The 22,827-nt window shown below is 42.1% G+C and overlaps 1 protein-coding gene across 9 annotated transcripts in view; it reads left to right on the forward strand.

Moving 5' to 3' along the window:
- Nucleotides 1–22,827, forward strand: part of MAP7 (microtubule associated protein 7) — a 213,848-nt gene that overhangs the window by 104,253 nt on the left and 86,768 nt on the right. The gene's annotated exons all lie outside the window — the stretch shown is intronic.

The following is a 22,827-nucleotide window of genomic DNA, read 5'->3' on the forward strand; positions in this document are numbered from 1 at the left end:
AGTGATTTTTCAGGAGTTTCCAGAAGTGCTCTATACAGTGCAGACACTAAGTGTTCGATAAATATGATTGATTGACGAGGAAGGTGTGGGTGGAGATTGGCTGTTTAGGGATCTTTAGTGTTGCCCAGGGGTTAACACTCCTGAGATGGGAGGAAGCATGCATAGCTAGGATTACATATGAAATCTCACATGACAATCTTGATTATGGATTCCAAGAAGGCTGGAACATGTATGTATAATGTATATAACATATACCACAGCAGCGAGCACCAGTAGATGCTTAATAAATGCTTTTGATAGGCCAGTGTAATGAGTTCACTTTGGCTTCATCCAGCAATATTCTTTTTTCCCATAGTATTTGAATCACTGAATATATAGGATTTCAATCATCTAGGGTCTATGTCTTTTACTCGTTTTACAAATCAAGAGGTTTACTCTCCCACACCCTGCCTCTGGCTTGGAACTTGCCTCCCCCTTCACGTCTGACAAACGATCACTCTCCCCACCTTCAAAACCTTATTAAAATCACATCTCCTCCAAGAGGCCTTCCCCAACTCAGCCCTCATTTCGTCTTCGCCCACTCCCTTCTGTGTCACCCTTGCACTTGGATTTGCACCCTCATTCATTAATTCATTCAATCATATTTATTGAGTGCTTACTTTGTGCGGAGCAGTGTACTAAGTGCTTGGGAAGTACCCTCCATTCATTCCACCCTCAGCCCCACAGCACTTATTTCCGTGTCCATAATTTATTTTAAAGTCCGTCTCTTCTACCAGAATGTAAGCTCCTTGTTGGAAGGGAACGTGCCTACAAACTGTTTCACTGTACTCTCCCAAGTGCTTAGTACAGTGCTCTACATACAGTAAGTATGATTGATTTGACTTAAGTGGGAAAGTCAAATGACTGGTGCTTTCCGACATCTAACATGCCCGCCCACCCATCCTGATGTGACACCAGCCTCTGGCAATCCTTTTCCAGCCATTTCCACACCTTTGACTCCCACTTCCCACATTTATCCTTCTATATCTGCCTCTATGGAGTCTTATCCATCCATTCTAGACCCTCAGTGCTCTCCTCTGCCCATCCAGCCTCCACTGGGGTGATAACCAGCTTCCAACAGGGCTAGGACTCAAGAATGGCATTTGCAGAGATTCAGACCTTGTAGTAGTTGTGACATCTGCCTTGTAGCCACGACTCCCTTAGCCCTTGCCTGGCAGATGAGCACAGAAGGGCCCTGCCACAAAATTCGGGATGCTGATGCCCTTTCTAGGTCATGGAGTTCACCAGTGCTGGGGTGGAAATTTTGGTTTTAATCCAGAAACAAATTTCCATGAATAATTTTCAGTAAAGCTCACAGTTTCCAAACCTATACAATGAGGATAAAATCCCTGCTCTTCTTACAATTTAGATTACTTAAACTGTGAACCCCGTGTGGGACAGGGATTGTGTCCAACCTGATTAATTTATTTCTCTTCCAGTGCTTAAAATGGTGCTTGACATAAAATAAGCACTTGACAAGGAGCAGTGTGACCTAGGAATAGATCCTGGGCTTGGGAGTCAGACCTGAGTTCTAATCCTGTATCCGTCATTTGTCTACTGTGTGATCTTGGGGAAGTCATTTCACTTCTCTGGGCTTCAGTTACCTCATCTGTGAAATGGGGATTAAGACTGTGAGCCCCTTGTGAGACGTGGAATGGGTCCAAACTGATTAGTTTTCATTTACCCCAGCATAGTAACCATTTAATAAATACCATAAAGATATACCGTGATTATGGGTTCCAGAGAACAGAGACCATAGCAGAGTGGCTTAGTGGAAAGAGCCCGGGCTTGGGAGTCAGAGGTCATGGGTTCTAATCCCGGTTCCACCTTATCAGCTTTGTGACTTTAGGCAAGTCACTTCACTTCTCTGTGCCTGTTACCTCATCTGGAAAATGGGGATTAGAACTGTAAGGCCCAGTTGGGACAACCTGATTACCTTTTATCAACCCCAGCACTTAAAACAGTGCTTTGCACATAGTAAGTGCTTAACAAATGCCATTATTATTATTATTATTATTATATCTGATATGTTTCTCTTTTATTTATCGCAAAACTTAACAAGTACTTTGGCTAACTTACCAGATGTTCATTAAATATGCTACTCATCATTATTTTATTCATGCTTTTTTAAAACAAAACAAATAGTGGGGAGCCTTAAAGGGAAGGCTTGAAGACTTAGGACAGTTTGACCTCAATTGTGAAATCCATAATTTCCATTTCCACCAATAAGCAGCTTGTCTCATGATAAAAAGGTCACCAAACTCAACTCTCTGGGACATTCTGAAGGTTGCTTTTTTTACCCAAATTTTGTAAATGCTGAGGTAAAACGCAATGTTATCTTTTATTAAGCCATCAATCTGGCTGTTTTTGAAAAATAATTGCATTAGGAATTTTTACAGTTATTATAACATTCAAATTGCTATTTTTTTTAATGAAGAGCTTTTAATGAAGCTTTTTAATGAAGAGCTGGGTTTATAGGGGGATGGACTAAGGCTCATAGAAGCGAAGTTCTTTGTCTGTGGTCCATCCACAGAATGTACTGCATGGACTTCAGATTAGAATTCAGACCTCTAGACTAATTAGATTGTGAACCACACATGGGACAGGGACAGCGTGACACCTTCTTGTCTTGTTTCTACCAATCATTTGTATTTGTTGAATGCTGTGTGCAGAGCACTCTACAAAGCACTTGAGAGAGTACAATACATCAGAGTTGGTAGATAAGTTCCCACAATTTTACAGTCTAGAGGGGGAGACAACCAGACTTTAATATAAATAAATTATGGATGTGTACATAAGTGCTCTGGGGTGAATACAGGGTACAAATCCAAGTACACGGGCAAAGCAGAAGGGAGTGGGAGAAGAGGAAATGGGGTTTAGTTGGGGAAGATGTCTTAAGGGAGATGTGATTTTTCATAAGCCTTTGAAGATGGGGAGAGTGATCATGGAGGGGAAGAGAGTCCTAGGTCAGAGGCAGGAGGTGGGTGAGGTATCTGCTGCGAGTTAGACGAGATCAAGGTAATAGATGAGATCAGGCACTTAATACAGTGTTTGGGACATAATAAGCACTTAAATAATTATTATTGCTGTTATTATTATTATTGTTGCTATTATGGGTTGAGAGCTCCTCTGCTTCCTCCTACCCATTCATCACTGAAAGATTAAAATGAAGAGGGATGGGCATGGGGAGTGAACCCTAAAGGTCTCGACACATCTTCTGAACTTATTTTCCTCTGCTTTGGAATGGCTATTGAATCTGTTGTCTGGCTTTTCTTGGCCTTAGGAAAACCTCCAATTAAATTGGAAGAGTCAGGAGCTTTGAGGGGATTTGGGAGTTGTTAGACATTTTATTGAGGGCTTTCATTTCAATTAGAGATCTGGGGATTGATAAGGAAGAATGTTGGGTTATTTGTTTATGAAACTGTGTGTTGACAAATAGTTGTCATCAATCCAGAGTAAAAAGCCATTAGGGATCTTAGTGTGCCATCTGGTCCAAAGCCATTTTCCAGAGCGGAAGCACCTGCCGCACAACTATCATTCTTGCCTTGATAATGGGCAAAACTGGGGACAAGTTTTCCATTTGAAGGGGTGTTTTCCAACTGGGCTATTCTCCGGCCCTTCGGGGTTTTTATTTACCCCTTGCCATTTGATCTTTGCAAGTTTTCAGAGTTGGAGACCACACATCCAGTATGGCAGAAATGAGACCACACAGTTAGCTTCTCTAATGCTAACCTTAACACCTAACCTCAAGCTCATCTATCTCCCCACCAACTGCTTATCCATGTCCTGCCTCTGTCTGGGAACATTCTCCCTCCTCATATCCAACTCTCCTCACCTTCAAAGCCTTATTGAAGGCACGTCTCCTCCAAGAGGCCTTCCCTAAGTCCTTTCCTCTTCCTCTACCCACTTCTGCATTGCCCCGACTTGCTCCCCGTATTCATCCCCTCTCCCAGTCCCACAGCACTTATGTAGGGCTGTCTCCTCCTCTAGACTGTAAACTCGTTGTGTGCAGGAAATGTCCATTTATTGTTATACTGTACTCTCTCAAGTGCTTAATACAGTGCTCTGCACACAGTAAGCACTGTGATTGACTGGCAAGAGGCCAGGACAGTGAAAACAAAGTTTGAGTAAAACTGTAAATGAATAATCTTCCCACTACATACTGTGCCATAAACTGGTTTTTCCTCCCTCACCCTTGTGTTTTTCTGAATGTTCTCATGCTTCTTGATGTAGCTCTATTTGTGCTTATGTATTATTGTTGGTTTCGTCCCCCGTGAAAACTCCTTTTATGATCTTTTGCAACTTTCCAATCAGTCATATTTATCAAATACCTGCTCTGTACAATACACTGTAATAGGAATATATTTTTCCAGTTGTATTTACACACTAATGTTCTGCATGCTGCCCATTCTCATTAAGTAGAGTGCCTGATGGATCATTTTACAATCCTTTGGTACCTTTTTTGGTCTAGAGCTTGTTTTTTCATAGTAGCTCCCCTCTCAGGAGGAAAAAACTCAGATATATTCTAAGGGTGTTCTGAGAAAAGGTGTGAAAGGAAATCAGTGATATTATTAACTCAGTTCCCAGGGGAAAAAGACTTTTTAGGTTGTAGACTCTTTAGGGAAAAGTCCCCTAATTGCTACATGGCAGGATAGTCTGTTGCCTCTTAAGAGTCTACTGTTTGAAATTGTGCTTCACTGTTAGAGAAGCAGCAAGTTCTAGTTGAAGGAGGACAGATCTCTATATGTTGCCAACTTGTACTTCCCAAGCGCTTAGTACAGTGCTCTGCACACAGTAAGCACTCAATAAATACGATTGATTGATTGATCTGGGATTCAGAAGACCTGGATTCTAATCCCGGCTCTGCCACTTGCCTGCTATGTGTCCTTGGACGGATCAGTTAACTTGAATATACCTCAGTTTCTTCAGCTGTAAAATAGGGATTCAGTACATGTTCTCCCTCCTCTTTAGGCATTGAGCTCCAGTGGGACAGAAACTGTGTCCGACCTGATTATCTTATATTGACCCCAGTGCTTAGTTTGGTGCTTGGCACACAGTAAGCACTTGACAAATACCACAGTTATTATTATTACTGTTTCTTTGGAGTGTTTGTTCAGTTCTCCCTTCTATGGTTGGCTCTCTTATCAGGCATTCTCCCCTGGTGCTCCCTCCCCTGTGGCTCTGTGCAGTGAGTATTGACTAGGGGCTGGTGAATTAATTATTACAGGGCCTCACTGTACTCCTGGCCTTGCTTTCTGATGTTAACTATGTTGTAGTGGAGAGTACTGAAATTGCTCTCAAAGCTGGAGGTTCCTTCTGAGGAGGGAAAAATCCACATAACCAACACAGCTTTGCAGGCCTTCAGTTTGGCATGAAGTTTATGGCCTTACAATTGCCTTGTAGAGGATACTGATTATATTTTGATTAAATTTTCCACTTGTTTCATCCATATGGGCATCAATGAATAATCCACTTGCCTCAGCATCTGCTTCCTTCTGTAATTCACTAGTTCTCTTTCTTCATTCCTCCCAGAGTATCCTATCTGTATCCCGCTCCTGAAGATTCTACTTCCACCCTTTTACTCGCACTATTCCCCCAGACTGGAAATCCCTCCCCAAATTTGGAAGAACACAGCTCTCCTTATATGTAGAAGGAGAATCAGTGCAATAAGATTGTGCCTCAGTTTCCTCAGTTGTAAAATTAGGGTACCTGTTCTCCCTCTTACTTAGATTGTGAGCCCCATGAGGGAGTTTAACAATGTCTGACCTATTGAGTTTGTACCTACCCCAGCGCTTAGAACAGTCTTTGACACATAGTACATGCTTAACAAATACCACTGGAAAAAACCCTCCTAAAACCCTCCCTTCCTCAACAAGTCATTTAGGACCTGGGTTCAAATCTTGGCTCCACTGCTTGTCAGCTCTTTGACTTCGGTCTAGTCATTTCACTTCTCTGTGCCTCAGTTACCTCATCTGTAAAATGGTGATTAAGACTATGAGCCCTATATGGGACATGGGCTGTGTCCAACCTGATTAGCTTGTATCTACTCCAGTGCTTAGTACAGTGCCTGGCACATGTAAGTGCTTAACAAATACCATTAAAAAACACGAACAAACTACTTCTAACTCAAGTAGGTGATAGAAGAAAGGGAGGAAAATAAAGGGCTGAAAAAAATTATCCTTTTCTTTCCCCCATGGTTAAAAGAATACCTATCCTCGGCTCTGTCAGCGCCTCTCCAAAGATTGTGCTGTTCTCCATTGACACATTAAATTATCTGTAATTTATATTAATGTCTGTCTCCCTCTCTGGACTGTAAGCTCTTTGTGGGCAGGGAATGCATCTGTTATATTGTCAGGTTGTACGCTCTCAAGTGCTTAATACACTGCTCTGCACACAGTAATCACTCGATAAATTTCATTGATTAATTAGTGAGGATGGCCAGAAGGCTCAATTCTATTCCTGCTCATATGATTCTTTGTCAGAATTGGAAAAATCAACTGTTTACAATTAATGCCAATTGGTTGGTACTTTAGAGGATGTTGGGGTAGTTAAGCTATTACATTAAGGGAAAGAAGAAAACAACTCTTCCTCAAGAGGTACACTGTATTTCAACATCTAATTTAGTTCCAACCCTCTGCAGTTCTTCTGAGTCATTATCCCGCAACCTAGAAACCAGAGCCAGATATGGCAATCTTTTTCAAGGGAAGAGGAAACTTATTTCCTATGAAAGTAAGTTGCAAACAATTCTCAAAGCAGAGACCTGCATCACCAGATGGAAAACAATTTTCAAATCATGGCTCTTATTTTTATAGAGACTCTGTAAGAAATTGAAGGTGAAAGTGCTGAAAAGACTAAGACTAAAAGTCACAAAGAAGAAGAAAAACAAAACCTTGGTGTGTCCCATTACTGCAGCCATGTCAATAGGAAAGGAAATGTCAAAGACAGACGCACATGCTCAGGGTACATATTGTCCGGCTTCTAATTTGGTCCGTTTGCCAAACTGGGGAAATTGTCATTCTGCACTTCTTCATTCTCATCCTTCCATAACCTATGGCTGCACTTTGATAGCGGATGAAGAGAGGAAGGACTGTGGCATAAATAGGGCCAGAAGATATTCCCCTGAGTAGAATTGCCATGGAGCATGGAGATCAATACTAAGCATTTTAAATTTTAAAAATTCTAGAACTGATCTCTAGAGCAGGACTCATTCAGAAATGTGACCACTTGTAATCCTTGATTCCTGATGTGATCCATTTTTAATCACAACAGAATATTTTTTCCTGTGGTAATTCTTATCTATTTTTTTTAAAAGCCCCTGTGTTGGGGCTTTAAAAATACATGTATGTAAAGTCCATTGGTTCTTGTCCCTTTGATTGTGAGCCGCCTAAGGGACAGAGCAGGTCTAATTCCTACTTGTGTTTTCTCTCCCAGCACTTAGTACAGCTCTCTGTACACAGTAAGTGCTTAATAAATACAATTACTACTACTAAGATCAATTAACAGTCTTTCCTACCCACCTGATTTCACCTTGCCTTACAAATCAGTTCACCTTTGACACAGGTCTTTCCAGCTTGAGTGTTTAGGGGAGCCCCATTTATTAAAGGAAACAGGAAACTCAGCTGGCAAAGGTGAGTGTTCTTAAGGTGTTTGCCAAGGGTAGACATTTTTCACTCATATGCCCTCCAAGGGATAGGGACTATGTTTAATTCCCACCTGTGTATTCTCTCCCAGCACTTAGTACAGTGCCTTCCACACAGTAAGTGCTAAGTAAATACAATAACTACTACTATTGTGGTGTGAAAGTTACATTTAACTTCCCCATCCCTCATATCAGTCAATCAGTGGTATTTAGTGAAAACTGTCTTTGCACAGAGCACTGTTCTAAGCGCTTGGGATAGTACAATACAACAGAGATGGTGGACACGATTCCTGCCCAAAACAAGCTTTCAGTGCCATTCCTCCTGACATACATAGAACACATAGACATCCTTCCTGTCTTATGAGCCCAAAACCTTGGCATTATCTTCGACTCCTCTCTCTCATTCAATCCACATATTCAATCTATCACTAAGTCCTGTTGGTTTATACTTTGCAACATCGCCAAAATCCACCCTTTCCTCTCCATCCAAACTGCTCCCACATTAATCCATGCACTTATCCTATCCCACCTTGATTACTATATCAGCCTTCTTGCTGATCTCCTGGCCTCTTGACTGTCCCCACTCCAGTCCATACTTCACTCTGTGTGTCTCCCCACTCCTCAAGAACCTCCATTGGTTAGCATCTGCCTCCGCATCAAACAAAAACACCTCACCATCAGCTTTAAAGCACTTATTCACCTCGTCCCCTCCTACCTCACCTACTGTAACCCAAACCCTCATACTTGGTTCCTCTAATGCCATCTTACTCACTGTACTTCGATCTCTTTTATCTCACTGACCTTTCGCCCACTACCTGCCTCTAGCCTCTTAGCCCTCCCTCTTTATATCCTACAAACAATTATTCTCTCCACCTTCAAAACCTTCCTGAAGTCACATTTCCTCCAAGAGGCCTTCCCTGACTAAGTCTACATTTCCTTTTCTCCCATTCCCTTCTGTGTCACCTTGATTTGCTCCCTTTATTCACCAACCGCCTCAGCCCAACAGCATCTATGTACACAACCATAATTTATTTGTATTAATGTCTGTCTCCCCATAAAGACTGTAAGCTCACTGTGGTCAGGAAATGTGTCTTTTATTGTGATATTGCACTCTCCCAAGTGCTTAATATAATGCTCTGCACACAGTAAGTGCTTGATAAATATGATTGATTGCTAGGAGGAGCTGAAGCTGGGATGAAGAGAAACTGCTCCTGTTGCAATTGCTATTTATGATTTTTTTGAGTTCTGTGCTAGACTATAAGCTCATTGTGGGCAGGGACTGTGTCTGCCAATTTATATTGTACTCTCCCGAGTGCTTAGTATAGTGCTCTGCATAGAGTAAGTGGTTAATAAATTTGATAGTGTTAATAATAATTGTGGTATTAGGTAATTACTCTGTGCCTTACACTGTACTAAGCACTGGGAGAGATACAAGATAATCAGTTCAGACACAATCCCTGTCCCACATGAAATCACAATCTAAGTGGGAGGGAGAACAGGTATTTAATACTGAATTTACAGTTGAGGAAACTGAGGCACAAAGAAGTTAAGTGACTTGCCCAAGGTACCAAAACAGGCAAGGCGCAGAGCTAGGTTTAGATCCCAGGTCCTCTGACTTTAGATGTGTTCTTTCCACTGTTTTGGGCAGTTCTTTCTCAGCTCTTGGCAGAGCATGAATTTGAGGGAGTCAGTGGTGGTAGACACAGCAGGAGTGAAGTAGGCCTTTCTGTCTTCTACTCCTCCACCTGTGGAATTTTCTCAGTCCTTTCTGAGTTCAGCAAGAAGCGGCTACATCTGCTATCACTCCTCTGGACTACAAAATCTTTTGTGTGTCAGGCTTCAAGGTTGAAAAATTCATGTGGTTCTTTAAGATGCTAGGTTTTTTTTCCCCCTCTATGATCATTTTTTATTATGCAGTAAGTTTCTTTCTTTCTCATTCTAAGTATTATATGGTGTTTTAAAGATCAGGCTTTCACAGAGTGGCAAAATATTTTGATTCAGCCTTACATGTAGGTAGTAATTGATCTCTAAGTTTGGGGGATGTATAGTGAATTGAATCTCTTTGGTTTGTACTCTGAACTTTTTTTCAATAAAGTCTCACTGTCAGCGCACCAACACCTTTGTAGAGAAGTAGCACGGCCTAGTGGAAAGAGCACAGGCCAGGGAGTTGGAGGATTTGGCTCTGTCGTTCGTCTGCTGTGTGATCTTTAGTAAATCCTTTAACTTCTCTGTGCTTGGTTCCTCATCTCTCCCCCTCGTCCCCCTCTCCATCCCCCCATCTTGCCTCCTTCCCTTCCCCACAGCACCTGTATATATGTATATATGTTTGTACATATTTATTACTCTATTTATTTTACTTGTACATATCTATTCTATTTTATTCTGTTGGTATGTTTGGTTTTGTTCTCTGTCTTCCCCTTTTAGACTGTGAGCCCACTGTTGAGTAGGGACTGTCTCTATATGTTGCCAACTTGTACTTCCCAAGCGCTTAGTACAGTGCTCTGCACACAGTAAGCGCTCAATAAATGTGATTGATGATGATGATGATGAAATGGGAATTCAATACCTGTCCTCTCTTCAGTTTAGACTGTGAGCCCCATGTGGGAAAGGAACTGTGCCCACCCTGACCACCTTGTATATATGCCAGTGCTTAGAACAGTGGTCAACACATAGTAAGTGCTTAATAAACAACATCGTTATTATTATGTGCAGTATCAACTGTAAAGCATGGTTAAAACTGCCCCAGGGTAAATCTTGTGCCCTCCAAGAATACCAATTGAATTTAAAAACGTCCATATTGATTTCATGTATATATGCACTACCCACCCAACTTAACATACTGAAAATCTAATCTATAAATAGTAGTAATAATAGTATTTATTAAAACCTACTGTGTGCAAAACATTGTACTAAGTGCTGGGGAAAATTAGACACGGTCCCTGGTCCCCAGGGGCATGACAGTCTAAGATTAGGCTTGGGGGGAAATAGATATCAATAAATGATTTTATTGCCCTGTCAAGTAATATACCATAATTTAGCTGCCTGGGCCACCCTGTTTCCATCCTCGGACTTGATACGTTAGTGAACTGAGTTATGCATGTCATGCAGTGAATCATTTCTTGTCATATATTAATATGTGTGAACCAGTAGTTGGGTGGTGTTTTGAATTTTACTACAAATATGTAAATGATAGAGTCTGGGATAGTTCAAGTGTGATTCTGTCTGGAGACAGGGGGATGAACTGGATGACCTCTTAAGGTCTCTTCTAGCCATATAATTCACTCTTAATTGGAGTGTAATTTAAGGACTTATCCAGTAGCCATGATTAACTGAAGAAGAGGAAGTAAAATAAGCAGGCTTTACAGACGGAAAACAGTTGCAGCAGGAGAGAATACGAGAACCTGAAACCATTAAATCATAGTGACCTCACTTTACCTTGGCTTAACATGGAGTTCCAGAACTGTTCCCTGCCTCTAGTAATGGAGGAGGTATGAAGTACATGGTTGGTATTCAGAAATGTGCACAGCAGGGGCAGGTAAGAGAGCTAGACCAGAGGAAAAAAATGCAAGGAAGAAAATGTCTTCCTTCTCCTACCATCATCTCACAGGCAGCATCAGTACCAGTCAGTGTCAGTGGTTCATTTTGTAGGAAGAACAAGCACTGACCAGTGGAACTTGGGTCTGTGTTGTTGTTTCCTAAGTATGTATTATCTTTAATAATTGTAAAAATAATTGTGGTATTTCTTAAGCGCCTACTGTGTGCCAATCACTCTACTGAATGCTGGGGTAGATACAAGATAAGGAAGGGAATGTGCCTGTTTATCGTTGTACTCTTCCAAGTTCTTAATACAGTGCTCTTCTCACAGTAAATACTCAATAAATGCGATTGAATGAATAAATGAATGAATGAAAGGTCCCGCCCGGTACCTTTCATGATCTGTCAGAGGGAGCACAGCTATTGATTCCCCATTTTGCAAATGAGGGAACTGGGGCACAGAGAAGTTAAGTGAATTGCTTAAGGTCACACAGCAGACAAGTGGTTGTCAGAATTTGAACTCAGGTCCTCTGACTCCTCGGCCCAAGCTCTTTCCACTAGGGCATGTTTCTTCTTCTTGATGATCTATTACTGTGGCCATAAGTGTTTATCCATATGCAGGTATGGAATTTTTGTTTGTTAAAATGCAGGGGTGAAGGTGACAGGGATGGTAAAAATATGTTTAGAGAAGCAGTGTGGCTCAGTGGAAAGAGCATGGGCTTTGGAGTCAGAGGTCATGGGTTCAAATCTCAGCTCCACCAATTGTCAGCTGTGGGACTTTGGGCAAGTCACTTCACTTCTCTGTGCCTCAGTTCCCTCATCTGTAAAATGGGGATTAAGACTGTGAGCCCCCCATGGGACAACCTGATCACCTTGTAACCTCCCTAGCGCTTAGAACAGTGCTTTGCACATAGTAAGCACTTAATAAATGCCATTATTATTATTATTTTTATTGTTTCACTAACCCCTTAGACAGCAGTGGTATCAGGACTCCAACCAGTGGAAGCACGGGAGAAGTCACTGCTATTGGAATCGTATTTAGAGAAGCAGCATGGCTCAGTCGAAAGAGCATGGGCTTGGAGTCGGATGTCATGAGTTCTAATCCTGGTTCTGCCACTTTCCACTTGTGTGACTTTGGGCTCCATGCCTCAGTGACCTCATCTGTAAAATGGGGATTAAGACTATGAGCCCCACGTGGATCAACCTGATTACCCTGTATCTCCCCCATTGCTTAGAACAGAGTTTGGCACATAGTAAGTGCTTAATACCATTATCATTTCAGTGCTTAGAACAGTGCTTTGCACATGTAAAAGCTTAACAAATGCCATTATTATTATTATTATTATTTGTCTTTGAGCATGACCCTTTCCAGATGCATATAGTAGTTCATTCATTCATTCATTCAATTGTATTTATTGAGTGCTTACTGTGTGCAGAGCACTGTACTAAGCACTTAGTACAAGTTGGCAACATATAGAGACGGTCCCTACCCGACAGCGGGGTCACAGTCTAGAAAGGGGAAACAGACAACAAAATAAAACATGTGAACAGGTGTCAAGTCATCAGAATAAATAGAATTAAAGCTAGATGCACATCATTAACAAAATAAAATAAATAGAATAGTAAATATGTACAACTAAAATAGAGTAATAAATCTGTACAAACATATATACAGGTGCTGTGGGGAGGGGAAGGAGGTAGGGTTGGGGAGATGGGGAGGAGGAGAGGAAGGAGGGGGCTCAGTCTGGGAAGACCTTCTGGAGGGGGTGTGCTCTCAGTAGGGCTTTGAAGGGAGGAAGAGAGCTAGCTTGGTGGATGTGTAGAGGGAGGGAATTCCAGGCCAGGGGAAGGACGTGGGCCAGGGGTCGACGGCGGGACAGGCGAGAACGAGGTACAATGAGGAGGCTAGCGGCAGAGGAGCAGAGGGTGTGGGCTGGGCCGTAGAAGGAAAGAAGGTAGGTGAGGTAGGAGGGGGCAAGGTGATGGACAGCCTTGAAGCCGAAAGTGAGGAGTTTTTGCCTGATGCGTAGGTTGACTGGTAGCCAATGGAGATTTTTGAGGAGGGGAGTAACATGCCCAGAGCGTTTCTACACAAAGATGATCTGGGCAGCAGCGTGAAGTATAGACTGAAGTGGGGAGAGACAGGAGGATGGGAGATCAGAGAGGAGGCTGATGCAGTAATCCAGTCAGGATAGGATGAGAGATTGAACCAGCAGGATAGCACTTTGGATGGAGAGGAAAGGGAGGATCTTGGCGATGTTATGGAGGTGAGACTGGCAGGTTTTGGTGATGGATTGGATGTGAGGAGTGAACGAGAGAGCAGAGTCGAGGATGACACCAAGGTTGCGGGCTTGTGAGACGAAAAGGATGGTAGTGCCGTCTACAGTGATGGGAAAGTCAGGGAGAGGGCAGGGTTTGGGAGGGAAGATAAGGAGTTCAGTCTTGGACATATTGAGTTTTAGATGGCGGGCAGACATCCAGATGGAGATGTCCTGAAGACAGGAGGAGACACGAGCCTGAAGGGAGGGAGAGAGAGCAGGGGCAGAGATGTAGAGTTGGGTGTAATCAGCGTAGAGATGATAGTTGAAGCCATGGGAGCGAATGAGTTCACCAAGGGAGTGCGTGTAGATAGAGAACAGAAGGGGACCAAGCACTGAATCTTGGGGAACCCCCACAGTAAGGGGATGGGAGGGGGAGGAGGAGCCCGCAAAGGAGACTTAGAATGAACAGCCGGAGAGATAAGAGGAGAACCAGGAGAGGATGGAGTCGGTGAAGCCAAGTTTGGATAGCGAGTTGAGGAGAAGGAGGTGGTCCACAGTGTCGAAGGCAGCTGAGAGGTCGAGGAGGATTAGGATAGAGTAGGAGCCATTGGGTAGTGTTCAGATTGTACAGAATAGGGAGTGTAGCCACAAAGCTAAATCTTGATCTTGCTGTAGAAGCATCCTACTGAAGTTCAGAAGTCATATGGTTCAATCTCCAGAGAAGCAGCATGGTGTAGTGTATAGAACACGGGACTGGGAGTCAGAAGGTCATACGTTCTAATCCCAGCTCCACCACTTGTCTGCTGTGTGACCTTGGACAAGTCACTTCACTTCTCTTTCCTTCAGTTACCTCATCTGTAAAAGGGGAATTAAGACTGTGAGCCTTGTAATAATGATGGCATTTGTTAAGCACTGTTCTAAGCACTTATGTGAGTCAGGGACTGTGTCCCCACCTGTTTTGTTTGTATCCACTCCGGTGCAGTGCCTGGCACATAGTAAATGCTTAAAAAAAATTATTATTTTCTCCTTTTTGACTTGCTTCTGTTAAAGGTAGGGTGATTTAAGAGAAGGGATTTTTTCCAAACCAAATGCTTCGTGTTTCTTTGGCTTTCTCCCCATTTCAAGGAAGGCCAGGCAACCAACACTGAGTGGTTTGGTCAGAGAGGCTCAGTGTTTATAAATAATGAAGGAAAGAAAAGTTGGGACACAGACGCCTATCTGTCCCAAATGCCCAAAAAGTGATTATCACAAGTGATCGGAAATGTTTTTGTAATGGCCATTGGTGGGAATGAAATTATTTGTTCTAGGAACTTTGCATACTCTCTTGGGAAATCATCTGGAGATGGAGTTTCCTGCCTTGATAATGGATTTGAAAAAACCTGCTCTTGTGCCCTCTTGTATGCTCTTTCTCTACTTTCTTTTCCTATTCAGTTTTCCTAAAAAGTTGATTTTCTTGGAATTGTCCTTTCCGTTTCTGAAAGAGGTGGTAAATAATACCTCATACTCATGTTATAAAGAAACTATGAACAACATTTTAAAAACTCGATTGTTTAGGAATCCTTTACATAGAGATATTATAAAAAATGTATGGGCAGTCCTTGAATTAAGATGTTTTGAGTTACGAAGAGCAATGGTTAGTGTTTCTAAGTTTACCCCGCTTCAGTTCATAGCACACAGGCTTTGTTATTCTGGTACCTACCTTTTTTATGGCATTAGTTTTGAAAGGTGGGGTCCCTACACAGGAGCCATGAGGAGACTACTTAAAAGCAACAAAGGGGAGGGGGGAGAAGAGGAGAAATTTTAAAGTGAGAAGGAGGATGGAGCTGGATGGCCTGGTTACCTGATCAATCAATCATTTGTATTGTTTGAGTACTTGGGGTGTGCAGAGCCCTGTACTAAGCGCTTGAGAGAGAGCAATACGGCAGTATAACAGAAAAGTTCCTTGCCCACAAAGGGATAGCCGGGTGAGTCACCAGGTGGGGTTAAAATATTTGATTTACTTCCAATAAAGTAAAAATCAATATTGTATCATGGAACTTCTATGATCCAATACAAATTAATAATTTTAGCTCTGTTACTCAACTATAATTGAATTCACAGTTCTGAATAATTGTGCTAAAAATCGGGCTTCCGGCCTGCGTCGTAGAACCAATCTCGCATTTATAACATTGTTCACTCATTCATTCGATTGTATTTATTGAGCACTTACTGTGTGCAGAGCACTGTACTAAGCTCTTGGAAAGTACACCTCAGCAAGAAATAGGGACAAATCCCTGCCCATCAATGGGCACGTTGTTCTTATCAGATAATTGGTTCCACCTTATAGTTTTTCAACTTGATGTAATTTTCAGGAACCACTTATGTCTTGTACCTTCCCAAGATTTAGTACACTGCTCTGCACGTGGTAAGCGTTCAATACATTCTACTGGCTGATGGAGAATTGCCTACAGTGACATGCCCAGTGGATGACTTGGTCATGTTGAAGCAGCATGGTGAATAGAGCACTGGCCTGAGAGTCAGAAGGACCTGAGTTCTAGTCCCAGCTCTACCGTGTGATGTTGGGCAAGTCACTTCATTTCTCTGTGCCTCAGTTACCTCATCTGTAAAGTGGGGATTAAGACTGTGAGCCCCAAGTGGGACAGGGACTGTGTCCAACCTCATTACCTCATATCTACCCCAGCACTTAGAATGGTCCCTGGCATGCAGTAAGCACTATACAACAGAACTAGCAGACACATTCCCTGCCCGTAATCTAGAGGATTAGACTGTAGATAACCAAGTAAAACTCATGCTCTCCAGATTTAGTCGGGATAAATTCCAATTAAGCACATGTTGTATCACTGCCACGTCAGTGTGGCGGGGGTGATGAGGACAGTAGGTGGGACAGGTGATATCTGAAATGTGTCTGAGTCACCCCCCAGTATTACTACTTTGGGGTCCCACATCATAATCAGCTCCATCCCTACTCCCCCTTCTTGGTGCATGAGTGATGATGGGAGTGGTCAGCTTCAGGAGGAAAGATAACGAGAGCCCGGTAGAAACCTGTGGCAGTGGACTGACCGTGGCTGAACTTTGCCCAGTAATTGACTTCCCGGGCTGGGTAATCTGAGTGCCATCACCTGCCTGCATCATAACCGTTTATCTTGGTTCATCCTGCTGACTAAAATAACTTGGTGTAGTCCTAGCATTGTGAAGCTTAGCTTGCTTTTTTTCTGCTCCTTAAGAGTCCTTTTGGGTTCAACTTGTAGTGGCATTTATTCGAGCTAGTGCAACCAGTCTTCTGATATCGGTACGGTTACGTCCTTGCCACATCCCAAGGAACATTCATAATAACAATAATAATAATAACATTTATTAAGTGCTTACTATGTGAAAAGCATTGTTCTAAGCACTGGGAAGATTACGAGGTGATCAGGTTGTCTCACGAGGGGCTCACAGTTTTAATCCCCATTTTACAGTTGAGGTAACTGAGGCCCAGAGAAGTTGTGATTTGCCCAAAGTCACACAGCTGACAAGTGGCAGAGTCAGGATTTGAACCCATGACCTCTGACTCCATCTATGTTCTTTCTACTGAGCCATGCTGCTTCTTGTCATGAGGAAGTATGTGCACTTAAATGGGCACTATATAATGTTCACACTGCATCTTCCAACATCTTACCGCATTCTAGCCAAAACACGTATTGAAAGTGTGCGTTGTGGGGAAAATAACTATAACACCCTCTTTTCTGTTGATCATTGTACTCGGCACTCACCCGACTTTAAAGTTTTGTCATCACGTGCTAGGAGGTTTGAAGTATTCTGCTATTTGGTTTTTTTCTTAAGCTAAAGGCTAATGGCACTAGACTTCTTATTTTTACGGTCGGTGACTTGAAAATAATTCAACCAAGTATCCAAATAGTTAAATAGTTAAGTGTCATTTCAATCTTTTGAATGTTCACTCTTTGAACTTAATTTAATTCCCTCCATAACCAGTTGCGGAGTTAAATAAGTTAGCTATCAACTGTCACTAGGAAACATTAACATGGTTCAATATGTTCTTTTCCATGTACTTTGTGCCATACTTTGCTTAGTTGGAAACATTATTCAGATAGCATGTCTGAAGATGGGATAATTTGTAAAGGAGGAATGTATTATTAGTTATTTGAATCATTCAGAATGAAGTCATTGCTGGTTTGGTTACAGTGGGAGGCTTTGCCTTTCTAATACATTTCATATCAGCTTGTGGAAAAGACAAGCATTCTCTATGCCATTTATAACATTACCATCTGGGGCTGATGGAGACATTTTTCAACTGGCAGAGCTTCTGTTGTTGTTGTTAAAATTGTTTGTGTCTGGGAAAGAATTTGTAATTTAGATTATTGCAGCTTCTTCTGGGACTAGAAAAATCAGAGAAATGATTGATGTTTGGGGTCATTCCAAATGTTTGTTGCTGAACATGTGAACCGTGTAGTTTTATGAAGCCTTCTGGAAGTTGCCTTTTCTGGATTGGGGTTTGTTACAACATATTTTGATATCAACATTAAGCCGCTAAAACAGTTTAATAAAAAAGTAAATAGTGCTTGCTCTGAGTCATTTGTGCCTGCATGGCTTATTTTATACCCAATAAGCTTTCTCCCCATCTTGTAGAACTTTTTGGTTTCAGATTCTTTTTCCCAAGCACTATGGGTGCTAGTGTTAAGTTTGGTGACTAACTCTGGATCGGTACGAAAGTAATAATAATAATGATGGCATTTGTTAAGTGTAAGCGTATGTGCCAAGCACTGTTCTAAGCACTGGCGTAGATACAGGGTAATCCGATTGTCCCATGTGGGGCTCACACTTTTAATCCTCATTTTCCAGTTGAGGTCACTGAGGCACAGAGAAGTGAAGTGACTTCCCCAAGGTCACACAGCAGACAAATGGCGGAGCCAGAATTAGAACCCACGTCCTCTGATTCCCAAGCCCAGGCTTTTGCCAGTAACCCATGCTACTTCTCAAATACCCATGAGACAATATTGCAGGCAGTAAACAACAGCGATTCATGGTGGTAGTGACAGTGGTGACTGGGATTTATTTTAATGTCTCTCTCCCCCTCTAGACTGTGAGCTCACGTGGCTCAGTGGAAAGAGCACCGGCTTTGGAGTCAGAGGTCATGGGTTCGAATCCCAGCTCCGCCACATGTCTGCTGTGTGACCTTGGGCAAGTCACTTAACTTCTCTGAGCCTCAGCTACCTCGTCTGTAAAATGGGGATTAAAACTGTGAGCCCCACGTGGGACAACCTGATCATCTTGTTTCCCCCCAGTGCTTAGAACAGTGCTTTGCACATAGTAAATGCTTAACAAATGCCATCATTATTATTATGATGATCAGAGAGTGTGTTTATTGTTATATCGTACTCTCCCAAGCACTTAGTACAGTGCTCTGCACATAGTAAGCACTTAATAAATCCTATTGAATGAATGAAGGAAGTGATGATGGAGATGGTGATGTTGGAATATTTTGGGGAGAATGACAGAAAAGCTTCAGTCCTGGGATTTCAGGCCTCAAAGCCTCTGCTAAAGAATTGATTTACTGATAGGGGTATAGACTGTAATCTCATTGTAGGCAAGGAATGTATCTATTGTTGTATTGTACTCTTGCAAGTTCTTAGTACAGTACTCTGCATCATCATCATCAATCGTATTTATTGAGTGCTTACTGTGTGCAGAGCACTGTACTAAGCGCTTGGGAAGTACAAGTTGGCAACAAATAGAGACGGTCCCTACCCAAAAGTGGGCTCACAGTCTAAAAGGGGGAGACAGAGAACAAAACCAAACATACTAACAAAATAAATAGAATAGATATGTACAAGTTAAATAAATAGAGTAATAAATATGCGTGCAGTAGGCCCCCAGTAAATACGATCGACTGATTGATATACATAGTGACATTCACATTCTCTTGCCCCTACCAGTCACACTCTCACTGGGTAACAGAGGGTCACCAGTGAATAGGCAGGTCGAGGTGCAGGTGGTTAGGTTTCTTTCAGTATTCATGCAAGGTTATGCACAAACTGTACTTGATGATAGCAGTGCCTCCATGTTGTTGCTGTGCTACAGAAACACTTCTAACAATTTAGGGGGAAATTGTTTAATTATGGGTATGTTGGGAAGGACATACCCAGGTTTTTTAGGGGGCAGGACCCACTGACAGCTGAAGTGGCCACAGCAGAGTGCCAGCAGTTGCTTTGGTAACAGCTGCAGTCTATGTTTTTTTAATGACGTTTAGTGCTTACTATGTGCCAAGCACTGAAGTACATACAAGGTAATCAGGTTGAACAAAGTCCGTGTCCCACATGGGGCTCACAGTAACAGACCCCATTTTGCAGATAAGGTAACCGAGGCACAGAGAAGTGAACTGATTTGCTCAGGGTCACCCAGCAGACAAGTGGTGGAGTCGGAATTAGAACCCAGGCCCTTCTGATTCCAAGGTCCGTGATCTGTCCATTAGGCCACGTTCCTCGCTACGCATGTAAGGCAGCTGTTTTGGGGAATTCCTGCTCGTCCTTTTGATTGCATGGAGTGCTCTACATTTTCTCCAGGCACGAAGCTTCACCACTGATGATTTATCCCCAGCCTGGATTCCCCTTCTTGAAGAGCTGGATCTAGAACCATAATGCTGTACCAGTGAGAAATTGGATTTTGCCACATCATTCATTTAAATGTAAAGATTTCCAGAATAGCAGCCAGGATTCCCTTCTGCCCTGCCGCCTTGACATGGGTTTCTGGTTGTGGGTATGTTACACAGCGGCCACTGACCGAAATCTGGCTTTCTTTTTTCGGAGAGTGGAAAGGAAAGATAGATTTAGCTCCATGTGGAAATGCCAGTCAAATCCCAACAGCTGTCGAGAAATAAGAGGATTTTCTTTTATCCCCTCATCTTTCCCCTCTCTAGTCACCCTCTTATGCTATTCTAGCAGCTTGGTCAAGAAAAAGAGTAAGGACCCAGATTGCCAGGTGATATTTTTGCAAGTATTTACCTGGTTAGGTTTCTTTCAATATTCATGCAAGGTTATGCACAAACTGCACTTGATGATAGCAGTGCCTCCATGTTGTTGCTGTGCTACAGAAACACTTCTAACAATTTAGAGGGAAATTGTTTATTTAGAGCAATCACATTCGAGGAAAAATCCTCTTCACTGATACTGAGAGATTAGGATCCAATCTGATTTTAGCAATCCTTTAGAGTTCATTTTGTGCCCTCTGACAATCGGTGTTTTTTTCCCAAGGCCAATACATTAATCAGTGGTATTAAGTGATTACTATGCAGAGCACTATACTAAATGCTTGAAGGAGGACAATGCAACAGAAGTAGCAGACATGTTCCCTGCCATTAAAGAGCTTACAGTCTAAAGATAATATGATTCTGATGAAAGTGAATCTTTTTTTTAAAATGGTATTTAAGTGCTTACTATGTGCTAGGCCCTGTACTAAGTGCTGGGGTAGAAACAAGCTAATCAAGTTGGACACAGTCTTTGCCCAGATGGGGATCACAGTCCTAATCCCCATTTTACAGATATGGTAACTGAAGCATATAGAATTTTAATGACTTGCCCAAGATCACACAGCAGACAAATGGAAGAGCTGGGATTTTTTACCCCCATGTCTGTGTTCTATCCACTATCTATTGTCTTGGCAATAGATGACAATAGAAGACTTCCTTTGGAGTTCTCTGGTTACCTGGTTGTCTCTGGGGACAGCAATAATGAGCTTCCTAAATTTGTCTGTCTTCCCCTCTAGACTGTGAGCTCATTGTGGGAAGGAATGTGCCTGTTGTTATATTGTACTCTCCCAAGAGGTTAGTACAGTGCTTTGCACACAGTAAGTGCTCAATAATAGAATGGAATGAATGAATGATCGATGGTTTGATTGGAGAGAAAGTTGTGCTAATCTTTGCGCTTGTTCAGAGGAATAACAAAAATAATTATGATTGTGGTATTTAAGCACTTGCTACATGCCAAGCACTGTGGCATATACAAGATAAACAGAGCAGGCACAGTTCCTGTCCCACATGGGGCTTGCCGTCTAAGAAAGTGGGTCAATGGGTATTTTATTTTTTCTCCCATTTTACAGATGGGGCAACTGAGACGCAGAGAGGGATTTTTTTGTCATTGGGTTTTCTTATGACAGTTGTTAAGTGCTTACTATGTGTCCGGCACCACTAAGCACTGGGGTAGATACAAGTTAATCAGGTTGAACACAGTCTTTGTCCCATATGGGGCGCACAGTCTTAATCCCCATTTTTCAAATGAGGTAACTGAGGCACAGAGAAGTTAAGTGACTTGTCTAAGGTCACACAGCAAACAAGTAGTGGAGCTGGGATTGGAACCCAGGTCCTTCTGACTTCCAGGCTCCTGCTTTATCCCCTAAGCCACCTTGCTTCTCAAGGTTGCCAGATGACCAAGTTCACAAAACAGGTAAGAAGTGGATCCAGAATTAGTTAATAGGGTCTCCTTTCTCTTAGTCCTTTGCTGCTTCTCAAACTCATGTGTTCCCCTTTGGCCCTTCCTTTCGTTTTTTATCAAGTTAGATTTCTCTTTCCTTCTGTGTGCTTTTCTCCTAAGGCAGAGTGCTACCTAAGGCTTCAGCAGATATCTCATCTTTTGAAGAGTGCAGTGTACCACTAACTCAGACAGTAGCTCAGAGCTATATGCCTGTTGAGTATCTTGTAATGAAAATCCATGTGGCATTTAGAATGTCATTTAAATGCACCCAAATGATGAAATTTAGAGAAATTGCTTCCTTAACTTGTTCATTTCAGCTGAACAAAATAATGCCTTGATCCAAGTAATAAATATGTTTTGAATTTGTAATAGGAAAGTCATTTAACTTCTCTGTACCTCAGTTTCATTCATTCATTCATTCAAACCTATTTATTGAATACTTACTGTGTGCAGAGCATTGTACTAAGTGCTTGGGAGAGAACAGTATAACAAAAGACATATTCCCCTCCCACAATGAGATTCATCTACCAAATGGGGATTAAATACCTGTTCTCACTCCTACATAGACTGTAAGCCTCATTTGAGTTCTGATTACCTTATATCTACCCCAGTACTTACTAAGGAGCTTGGCACATAGGAAGCACTTAACAATCAATCAGTCATATTTATTGAGTGCTTACTTTGTGCAGAGCACTATACTAAGCACTTGGGGGAGTACAGTATAACAACATAACAGACACATTCCCCTCCCGCAATGAACAAACGCCACAATTGCTATTGTTGCTATTCATAATAAGATGAACTTGTAAAAATGGAAACCTTTCCACGTAAAATAACAAAGGAGTCATTAGGACAAGCTTTAGCTTTAACTGGGGGTCTGTTTAAAGAGCAC

Source organism: Tachyglossus aculeatus, chromosome 2, assembly GCF_015852505.1.
Source record: "Tachyglossus aculeatus isolate mTacAcu1 chromosome 2, mTacAcu1.pri, whole genome shotgun sequence".
Taxonomy (NCBI): Eukaryota; Metazoa; Chordata; class Mammalia; order Monotremata; family Tachyglossidae; genus Tachyglossus; species Tachyglossus aculeatus.